Genomic DNA, 10,646 nt, shown 5'->3' on the forward strand with positions numbered 1-10,646 from the left:
TTAAAAATCCAACATAAGTCCATTTAAGCAGGTTGGAATTACATTTCGATAGATTCCATATAATTTGGTATCAACTGCTACAAGCTCGCCGCGCTTGTGTCCAGTTGGTAAGGGCATATCGTCCTGCATACACTGGGGCGTTTTGACCAGTGAAACATATTTTTGAAAAACGTTACATTTCTGAAGATGGAAGCAATTTTATATGATATTAACCACTGAGAAAAGTTATTTTGCAAGTTTTGCGGACAGTATGCTAGCGTCGCTTCAGAATGTTGAACAAACAAACATTTAAAGTTACATCAAAACTGTAACTTTTTGTATTTTTCTATTATTTTTATTACGTAATACAAATATTTATAGGTACCAAATGATATTGACCTTTAGTTAGTTATAGTTTTCTAGAAAACAAAGTGGGGCGTTTTGGCCAGGTGGGGCGCATTATACCGTCTTACCCTACCATCAAACAATAGGATTCCGAAATTCGCATTTCCAAAATTTCGAGGTGATAAGACGAAAGAACACGCTCCGAACGTGTTGCCAAAAACGAATGGGATCTGTATTATTTTCCCTCCTGTAGTAATGGTTGTGAAATCATCATGCTCACCTTTCATCGATCTTTTCCACCGACCTCTTGCGCGAAACATCTTATCATGATTCAACAGCAGTGGCTAGCGCCAGAATTTTTAATGAAAAAAGCATCTAAAATGAATTTTCTATTCCACTCGCATTACTACTCCTTGAGTTCATGATATGTAGCGGATGAGATTCGGTTACGGGCACCCTTTTATTTTTGTCGAGGGACCCTATGGAACACAATGATGATTTTTCAATAAATTAAGAATGCAGTGTCCGAATGATTAAATTTTCAATAGAAAGCAATGGGACTGAGATGGATGTCGAATGCAATTTGTTGCGCGTCTTTGGCACTTGATAGATGCGACAGAAATCGTAAGAATTTGTTTGTGTTTCAAAATTTTGTCATTTTTCAAGTGCGGTAAAACATTGCAAGGAGATAAGTATTATATTTTATCATTTAGTACATTGAGTGTTGTGTCTTGTAAAATTGCTGTATACAAAAAAAAGTCTATCATTCCCGATAGTTGGCCACCATTATTTTTGAATTTTATGTCCCTATTGGCTTCTAAAACAAATAAACTCTCTTTATTCATAAGTTCAAGTGCATATTTCATCATATTTTTCCATTTCTAGCGACTTTAAAAGGTGGCTGACAACCGGGTACAAAATTTTGTTCAGGCAAAAACCAACACTTCATAAAAATAGCTGCAAATTTTCTACGTTTGGGTAAAAGGGGAACTGCTTGGCACTCTATCTCATAGCTCCCATGTCCATATCATCAGAAACAAATCAAAGAAAGAAATTTGGTTTGTTTTTTATTTTTGTGTTTTTTCAGCAATGAGCATGAATGTTAGTAGAAACAAGCGACGAGATTGGTGTTGTATTTCCTTATTTCGCTGTGAGATGAATATATGTGCAGTGAGATGTAAAACGGAACAGTTCTCCTAGTTACTTCAGAGAAAAGCTTCCCATTGGTGTTCATATTACTGCATAATGTTGACTTGAAAAAAAAATGAGCGAAACACGCAACTAGGCTCACAACCGGACACACTCCCTTAAGCAATGACAAGACATGCCTAAAAAAAATGTTTTAATTTTATTATTTCAATCAATTATGTCCAAATAATCTTTGAAAAAAAAAACTATACAAAAACGTCATAAAAACTAGTACGCTATTGAACAATCTATCTATCTATCTATCTTCTATCTATCAGCATAACTTCTGAACGCATTGATCGATTTCAACCAAATTTGGAACACTCATTCTTTATCTTAAGGAGACGTCGATAGGGGGGTTATGGATGTTGTTTGGAAAAGGGGGAGGGTGTGGGGGGAGGGGTATTGCTTAGTCATCGATCAACGCAGTGTACCTTCTGAACCCCTTGGCCGATCTCAACCAAATATGAAACACACATTCTTTATCTTAAGGAGACGACGATAGGGGTTAGGCATGCGCTTTGGAAATAAGAGATAGTATGTGGGGAGGGGTATTGTTTAGCAATCGATCAACTCAATGTAAGTCTTGAGCCCCATGACCGATTTGAACCAAATTTGTATCAAATATTGCCTGTCCTAAGGAACTGATTTTAGTGGATATTGGTAGGTCCTTTTAAAATGGGGAGGTTGTGAGAGAGGGGTATTGTTTAGTTAGCGATCAATTCAGCATAACTTCTTGTAACGGGGAGTTTTGGAGTTGGAACCGTTCTTTGATTTCCGTTTAACTGGCTTCACTTAAGCGCCAAGCAAGACGACCTAAATCTCTTGCTTGTGAAGCAGCAAGATAAGATACCCGGCGAGACTCAGGGCGAGTCCGTCAAAATCATGGAAAAAAGTAGAACGAACCGACCAAATCACTCCCAACCTTTACGAGTTAATTCCCAGTTCCCTTCCCAGACAATGAATTCTAAAAAAACCAATCAATCAATCTTTCCTTTGCCTAAAACAATCTCCAAGTTCGTTAATAGGAATTTAATTTTCGTTACCAGTCCTATCAATCCTACTTGCATGCAAGTTCCACTATGGACTTGTGCATTCACACGACCGTGCTTCTCTCAGTCCCTCAGTCGGTCGGAATATACCAAAATCGACGGCCTGACTGTTTTTCGTATTTCAAACATGTATTTGTTACAAAAAAAAAATGTATCTTACCTGTCGTGTGACTTCGGCTCGAGTTCAGGCGCGAAGTCCAGCGATGGATGAGGTGACGCGACGGTGTTGGTGAGGCTTAGCTTCGTGGATTGGCAGTAGATGGTGCCGACGCTGCCTTTCGGTGGTGTTGGTGCAGTTTACGCATATGCGAAATTCTGATGGTGTGCTGATGCTGTCAGTGGGTTAGTCCTCGCTAACCGGTACTAACCTACTCTATCCGAGCAGATTCGTTGCCCAAATAGTCAGCGTACTCAGAGGCCACCGAGAATGGAATGTGGCCGACGATTAGCTTCCAGCGACGATTCCTGGGAGTTGTGGAATTCCTCCCTGGCCCGTAGGTGCCTATGTAGTTCACTGGCCGGACGACGAGACGAACGCCTACAAGCCGCCAAGCTTCGGGATCCACCAAGAGGAATCAGGTGATCGAGACCTCTCGCAACCTACAATCCGATCTTCAGACCGGACGGAACACCTTCGCGTGAAGGATTTCAAGTTCCTTCACACACCAAAAAGGAAAAACATAAATCACAGGTCACATTAGCACAACATAACACCAATTTTACTACGACTTGATTGAGCAGAATTATTCGATGCCTTACCTGAGCCTCGAGCAGCCACGACTTATTTTACTAAAATTAGATATTGGTACTAATTTTCAAATACTAACTGTAACGAAATTTATCATCAAGCTTTTCTTTTTATGCAACATTTTACATTTACAATTTCTTACATCGGAAATTCTTGTTCCCGCGCACTTGGGCCTAATAACTTTCTTCCACCAATTTTCGTGATTCTGATCGCTAGAACAACATAGAAACGCTTTACAAAGAACGTACTTATAAGATTCTACAATTTGCCTCACTAAAGCTTGATTGAACGATTGTTCCGGCTAATAATGGTCACAAACTTCCACTTTCTCAGGGACTACGTCCTCTTCAATTGTCGTTCAACTCAGAAAAGAGCTATTGATTGGCAATTTGTTTCTTTATAACCTTTGGAATCTTAAAGGTAAATAGCTTATTAAAAGAAATACTATCTCAAAAATTCTCTCGTCATCTCATCATATTTTTCTGAAAAGAAAAACGGCGAGTGACACCCAAGTTGCTTGTGATTCAGTATGTAAGGTAGTTGCATTTTTTGACAACCAGAGGCGCTACCGGTAATACGTATTTGCTCGAATCTTAATACTTAATCCTACAAGATGATTTAAATCGGCTTCTCATGGCGAGAAGCTAACCAATCAAACTCAATTAAATCTACTAAACGGCTCCTATTTTGTAACTATGTTACATTCTGAATCCATTTACCGATGTCCACCAAATTTGGAACCCATATTCTCTGTCTAATGAAGACTATATCAGGCTAGGTAGGACTGTCATAGCTGAACGAGAGAGAGCATATTTATTAAACAAATAGTTTAGTATACCTTTCTATCGCATGGGTGAATTCAAACCGAATATTTAAACACGTATTGTTTACCCAAAAGCAATTATTTTAGAGAGGCTGGGAGGAGTGTTTGAAATGCGGGAGAATGTTGGGGTTGGGTATTGTTTAGAAAACGACTTAATTTAAAATCCTTCTTATTTAATTCATCCGAGGTTCTTTGATATTGTACAATGCTCCGAAAACAATTCTTCAAGAATAGCAAACCCTCGACAATAACATTTCTCTGAGAATGAAATATCCCTGAATGAAGCAGGCCATTAACATAACACTATTTGGCCTAAGGTCATTCAACATGAAGTGAATTTGGGATAATACTGAACATCATTGAAAAGTAATGAATAATGTGTTTCCTTCTGGATGGTGGATGTGATTGCTCCTTTAAAAGTAGGCATTTTCTCGGAATAAGGCAATGGTGGGTGTGATCCCTTCTTTAAAAATATGCGTTCGTCCGGAATAAGACATTGGTGTATGTTTTCCCTTCTTTAGAAATAGACGTTTGCCCGGAATAAGGCTATTCAAACCCACAATCCCTTCTTCAAAATCAGCCAATATTTCCAAAAGCCTTCTTTCAATCAAATGATGAAGTATCAACAAGTAAACACAATTACCCTGTTAACCAATTGGGTTTATTGTTTTCCGATTGTGAAAAAAAATTGCAAACCAAATTGGCAACTCCGAGCCAGGTCGGGTACATGAAGCCATTTGTCAATAAAAAAAGGTTGCCTATAACCGAACCAATAGCGGCGCTCTCAACCAAATTTCGCAGCCTTTTTGAAATGTGATAAAACAATTTTGAGCAAAATTATGATGGCAATCGTTATTGAAACATCAAAAAAATAAAATTTACTGTGTAAATAAGCATTGGGACTCATTTTTTTCATTTAAATCACTCTATATGACACTTTGAAAGAGGTAAACCTATGCACGTCAAAGTGGGCTTTCAAAAAGATGATTATATCTCCTGCAGAAATAACCGCTAAAATGGTTTTTGCTCTTGAACACATACAATTTTTTCATTCGACCTTCCGTATTTTGTGGTTTGTCTTAGTCAACGGCGATCTTGCTACCGACCCAGAGGTAAAAAAATGTTAGTAGGACAGGCAGATAAATTTTAGGAATTTTATGAACCAGTGTTCCTACTTCCTACCAATGCAGTGATTTGATACAATCTTTAATTCAAAATAGAACATATCAAAGCATCTCTATTTTAATGTTAAAGCGATAATAACGGTACCAATAGTGGAGGTACCTCAGTAGATCAAAAAAGAAAATATTTTTTCAAAATTGATAATTATATTATATTAAAATTTTAATACCTTAGCCAATAGACATACTAATAAATTTGCTAACAAAAATGAGATTAGTGTCATTTAACATCAACAACTACCTAATATCGCTTGCACCACTAATGGGTACACTGTTCCTTTAGTGGCGTACTCGTACTATAATAGGTGCAAGGTTATTTGGTTAAGGAAAATCATTATTTTCAATAGTTTTTCGGGCGAAATCTTGGAATAAGTTGTATTTGACAGGATATTTAAAGCATGACGCATCAACTGAAACCATCGTAAAATGTGTAATTATGATCAATCTCATTAAAACCATACTACCTCCACTAAGGGTACGGCTACACTATATATATAATAGCCCTGTTTGTCTGTCATCGTGTCCAAATTCTCACAAAAATAAAACATTTGACACTTCAATTCTTTTTTACTATCAGATGCAGAAAACAAAACCAGTGACAACCTTAGACAACCAGACACAGCATTTGATGAGAAAAATCACAGATAACAGACGTTGAAAATTTTGATTTTTTTAATGCATGAATTAATGATAATTAATAAATAATTGAACATATTATGCATAAGTTCCGAAATCGGTGATTACACAACTATTATGCCAAACGGCCTTTATGCCAAATGACCTTTACTCCAAACGACCATATGCCAAACGGCAGTGCATGTATTCAAATGACTGCGAATCGTAACTGCGCATTTTTGACATGGCATGGCATTTCGAAAATTCAAATATCCTTTTTTTAGTTTCATTTGCTGAAATGGTATTCTGGTGAACCTTCACAACTTTTTAAATGCCACCTGAATTTTAAGTATTTTTTTGTGATTTTTTCTTGGGATTAACTCATAGTTTCATTGACGCAGAGGGTCTCAATCGATTTAAACCCTTCCGTATGAAAAAAGAACTGGGTGTATAATCTTTAGGATTCACACAGTCAGTGGCTGAAATCGTCTTTTCAACGTGTTTAATTAATAGTACCTTTTCTTCTAGTGTAATACACTCAACCCTCTTTTTGCGTCACTTATTGGATAGACGTATGCCGAATGTGACGTAAAAAGAATTTTTGGCCAAAATTTCTAGTATTTCACTTAATCTATTGATCGTTGGATACTTTGGAATACATTCACTTGCGTCTTACATGAGGTATTGAAAGATCTCTCCAAATCCAGGCTAATGAGATGTTATAAGATCCCCAAATTGTTCTGGAATTCGAATCAAATGGTCTACCGAATCAACCAAGGCTTCCACGATGTCCCCAGGCTCGGTGTCAGCTGAATATTGTCCTCTGATTATTTGTCTTTCACTTGCGTCTTCAATTCTTGCATGAATGAAGTTCTAAGATCTCCAAATTGTCCTGGAGTTTGAATCAATTGGTCTACCGAATTTACTGAGGCTTGCATGATGTCCTCTGCCCCGGTATCATCCCAATCATGCCCTCCGAGTATTTGTCTTCCACTTGCGTCTCAAGCCAAGGTATATGAGATGTTTTAAGATCTCCAAATTCTCCTGGAGTTTGAATCAAATGGTCTATCGAATCAACTAAGTCTCCACGATGTCTCCAGTCAACCTAATTTTGTCTTCTGAGTATTGGTTTTTCACTGACTTGAGACGGTCATACAGGCATACAGGCATATGAGATGTTTGTAAGATCTCCAAATTGCCTTCGAGTTTAAATCAAATGGTCTACCGAATCAACCAAAGCCTTCATGATATAGCCTTCAAATTGTCGTGGAGTTTGAATCAAATGGTCAAATGAAACCCAACCAACCCAATTATGTCCACCGATTATTTGTCTTTCATTTACGTCTTAAATCCAGGCATATGAGATGTTTTAAGATCTCCAAATTCTCCTGAAGTTTGAATCAAATCAACAAAAAATGTCTTCAGTCGTGGTATCAACTCAATTATGTTCTCCGAGTATTTGTCGTTCACTTGCGTCTCAGAACAATACATATGAGGTGTTTTAAGATCTCCAAATTGTCCTGGAGTTTGAATCAAATCGTCTAATGAGTCAACCAAGGCTTCCATGATGTCCCCAGCCGCGGTATTATCAAAATCATGCCCTCCGAGTATTTGATTTTCACTTGTCACTTTTCACTCAAGTCTAGGTATATGAGATGTTTTATGGTCTCCAAATTGTCCTGGAGTTTAAATCAAATGGTCTACCGAATCAACAATGACTTCCACGATATCCCCAGTCGCGGTGTCAACCAAATTTTGTTTTCTGAGTATTAGTCTTTCTCTTACGTCTCAAATACAGGCATATGAGATGTTGTAAGATCTCCAAATTGTCTTGGAGTTTAAATCAAATGGTCCATCGAATCAACCAAAGCCTTTATGATGTCCTAAGCCGTGGTATCAACTCAATTATGTTTTCCGAAGATTTGTCTTTCACTTGCGCCTCAACACAGCCAAAGCTTCCATGATGCCCCCAGCCGCGGTTTAAAGCCAGTTATGTCCTCCGGTTATTTGTCTTTCACGTACGTCGCAAATCCAGGCATATGAGTTGTTTCAAGATCTCCAAGTTGTCCTGGAAATTGTTTCAAATGATCTACCGAATCAAACAAGGCTTTCACAAGGCAGCCGCGCTGTCAACCCAATTTTGTCTTCTGAGTATTAGTCTGTCACTTGCGTCTCAAATTTTAACATGTAAGTTGTTGTAAGATCTCCAAATTGTTCTGGAGTTTGAATCAAATGCCCTTGATTTGATTCAAACTCCAGAACAATTTGAAGATCTTACAACATCTCACATACCTGGATTTGAGATGCAAGTGAAAGAAAAATACTCGAAGGACATAATCGGGTTAATACCGTGGCTGGGGACATCATGAAAGCCGTGGTTGATCCGGCAGACCATTTGATTCAAACTCCAGGAGGATTTTGAGATCTTACAACATCTCATATGTGTGGATTTGAGACACAAGTGAAAGAAAAGTACTTGGAGGACTTAATTGGGTTGATACCGTGGCTGGGGACATCATGAAAGCCTTGTTTGATTCGGCAGACCATTTGATACAAACTCCAGGATAATTTGGAGATCTTAGAACAACTCATATGCCTACATTTAAGACACGAGTGAACGAAAAATACTAGGAGGACATAATTGGGTTGATACCGCGGCTGGGGACATCATGGAAGCCTTGGTTGATTCAGTAGACCATTTGATTAAAACTCCAGGACAATTTGGAGACTTTACTACATCTCATACGCCCAGATTTAAAACGCAAGTGAAAGACAGATACTCGGAGAACATAGTTGAGTTGTTACCGCGGCTGGGGGACATAATGAAAGCCTTGGTTGATTCGGCAGAACATTTGATTCAAACTCCAGAAAAAATTGGAGACCTGACAACATCTCATATGCCTGGATTTGAGACGCAAGTGAAAGACAAATACTTGGAGGACATAATTGGGTTGTTACCGTGGCTGGGGACATCAGGAAAAATTTGGTTGATTCGGTAGACCAGCTGTTCTCAACCTTTTTCATTAGAGGTACCACTTCAAACTTTTGCATAAGTTGAGGTACCCCCCTCTTGAAAGTAGGCTTCAAGCCTCTTGAAAGAATAATTTCTAGCCCTTTAAAAAGAGGCTTCCAAGCCTCATGAAAAGAGCTTCTGAATCTCCTGAAAATGAGCTTCCGCAGCTCTTGAAAGGATGATTCCGAACCTCTTGAAAGGAGGCTTCCGAGCCTCTTGAAAGGAGGCTTCCGAGCCTCTTGAAAGGAGGCTTCCGAGCCTCTTGAAAGGAGGCTTCCGAGCCTCTTGAAAGGAGGCTTCCGAGCCTCTTGAAAGGAGGCTTCCGAGCCTCTTGAAAGGAGGGCTCCGAGCCTCTTGAAAGGAGGGCCTCCGAGCCTCTTGAAAGGAGGCTTGAGGCCTCTTGAAGGAGGCTGAGCCTCTTGAAAGGAGGCTTCCTGAGCCTCTTGAAAGGAGGCTTCCAGGCCTCTTGAAAGGAGGCTGAGGCCTCTTGAAAGGAGGCTTGAGCCTCTTGAAAGGAGGCTTCGGGCCTCTTGAAGGAGGCTTCCAGGCCTCTTGAAAGGAGGCTTCCGGGCCTCTTGAAGGAGGCTTCTGAGCCTCTTGAAGGAGGCTTCCGGGCCTCTTGAAAGGAGGCTTCCGAGGCCTCTTGAAGGAGGCTGAGGCCTCTTGAAGGAGGCTTCCTGAGCCTCTTGAAGGAGGCTTCCAGGCCTCTTGAAAGGAGGCTTCCAGGCCTCTTGAAAGGAGGCTTCCGGAGCCTCTTGAAGGAGGCTTCCAGGCCTCTTGAAGGAGGCTTCTGAGGCCTCTTGAAGGAGGCTCTGAGCCTCTTGAAGGAGGCTTCCGGGCCTCTTGAAGGAGGCCTGAGGCCTCTTGAAAGGGAGGCTTCCGAGCCTCTTGAAAGGGAGGCTTCCGAGCCTCTTGAAAGGGAGGCTTCCGAGCCTCTTGAAAGGGAGGCTTCCGAGCCTCTTGAAAGGGAGGCTTCCGAGCCTCTTGAAAGGAGGCTTCCGAGCCTCTTGAAAGGAGGCTTCCGAGGCTATTGCAAAAAAGCTACTGAGCTTTTCGTTGCTTTTATGTCTCCAAAATAAAGACTTCCGAACCTTAAAATTCAAAATTTCAGTACAGAAGCATATTCTTACCGTATTATTCATCATTTTGTCCCGATCAGGTTGATTACATGGAACATTATCAATTGATTTGACGTCCTGCCCTTTTGATCTTTTGTCCCATACAATGTGCCATCCCTTCATAAACTATGCTGGTTGGAGTGGGCAGTAATACATCCGCCATTACGCCTTTGTGTCCGAGGTACCCCCTGAGACCAACGAAGGTACCCCCAGGGGTACATGTACCCCAGGTTGAGAACCGCTGCGGTAGACCATTTTTACTCAAACTCCTGGACAATTTGGAGATAACCAGCCATCATGGACCTAACGGGAGGGAACAGGTGTGCCCCAAGGGTTAATATACCAGAGGCGTCGCGTGGTTTTTCTTGTCTATTTTGTTCCGATCGCGCGCTCTTCAACCAATAGCGCATCCGCTGTTTGAAGCGGTATAGGTTACCTACGCGGTAGGTATACCAAACCGATGTGCTTTTCTGCATCGACACCAACCCGTGCACTGCCAACGATGAACGCTTTGGCTACATATACATCGCCGATTGCCGTTAAAGCGGATGACCTACACATACAAAATAATGCGTGTATGATGC

Source organism: Armigeres subalbatus, chromosome 2 (assembly GCF_024139115.2).
Source record: "Armigeres subalbatus isolate Guangzhou_Male chromosome 2, GZ_Asu_2, whole genome shotgun sequence".
Taxonomy (NCBI): Eukaryota; Metazoa; Arthropoda; class Insecta; order Diptera; family Culicidae; genus Armigeres; species Armigeres subalbatus.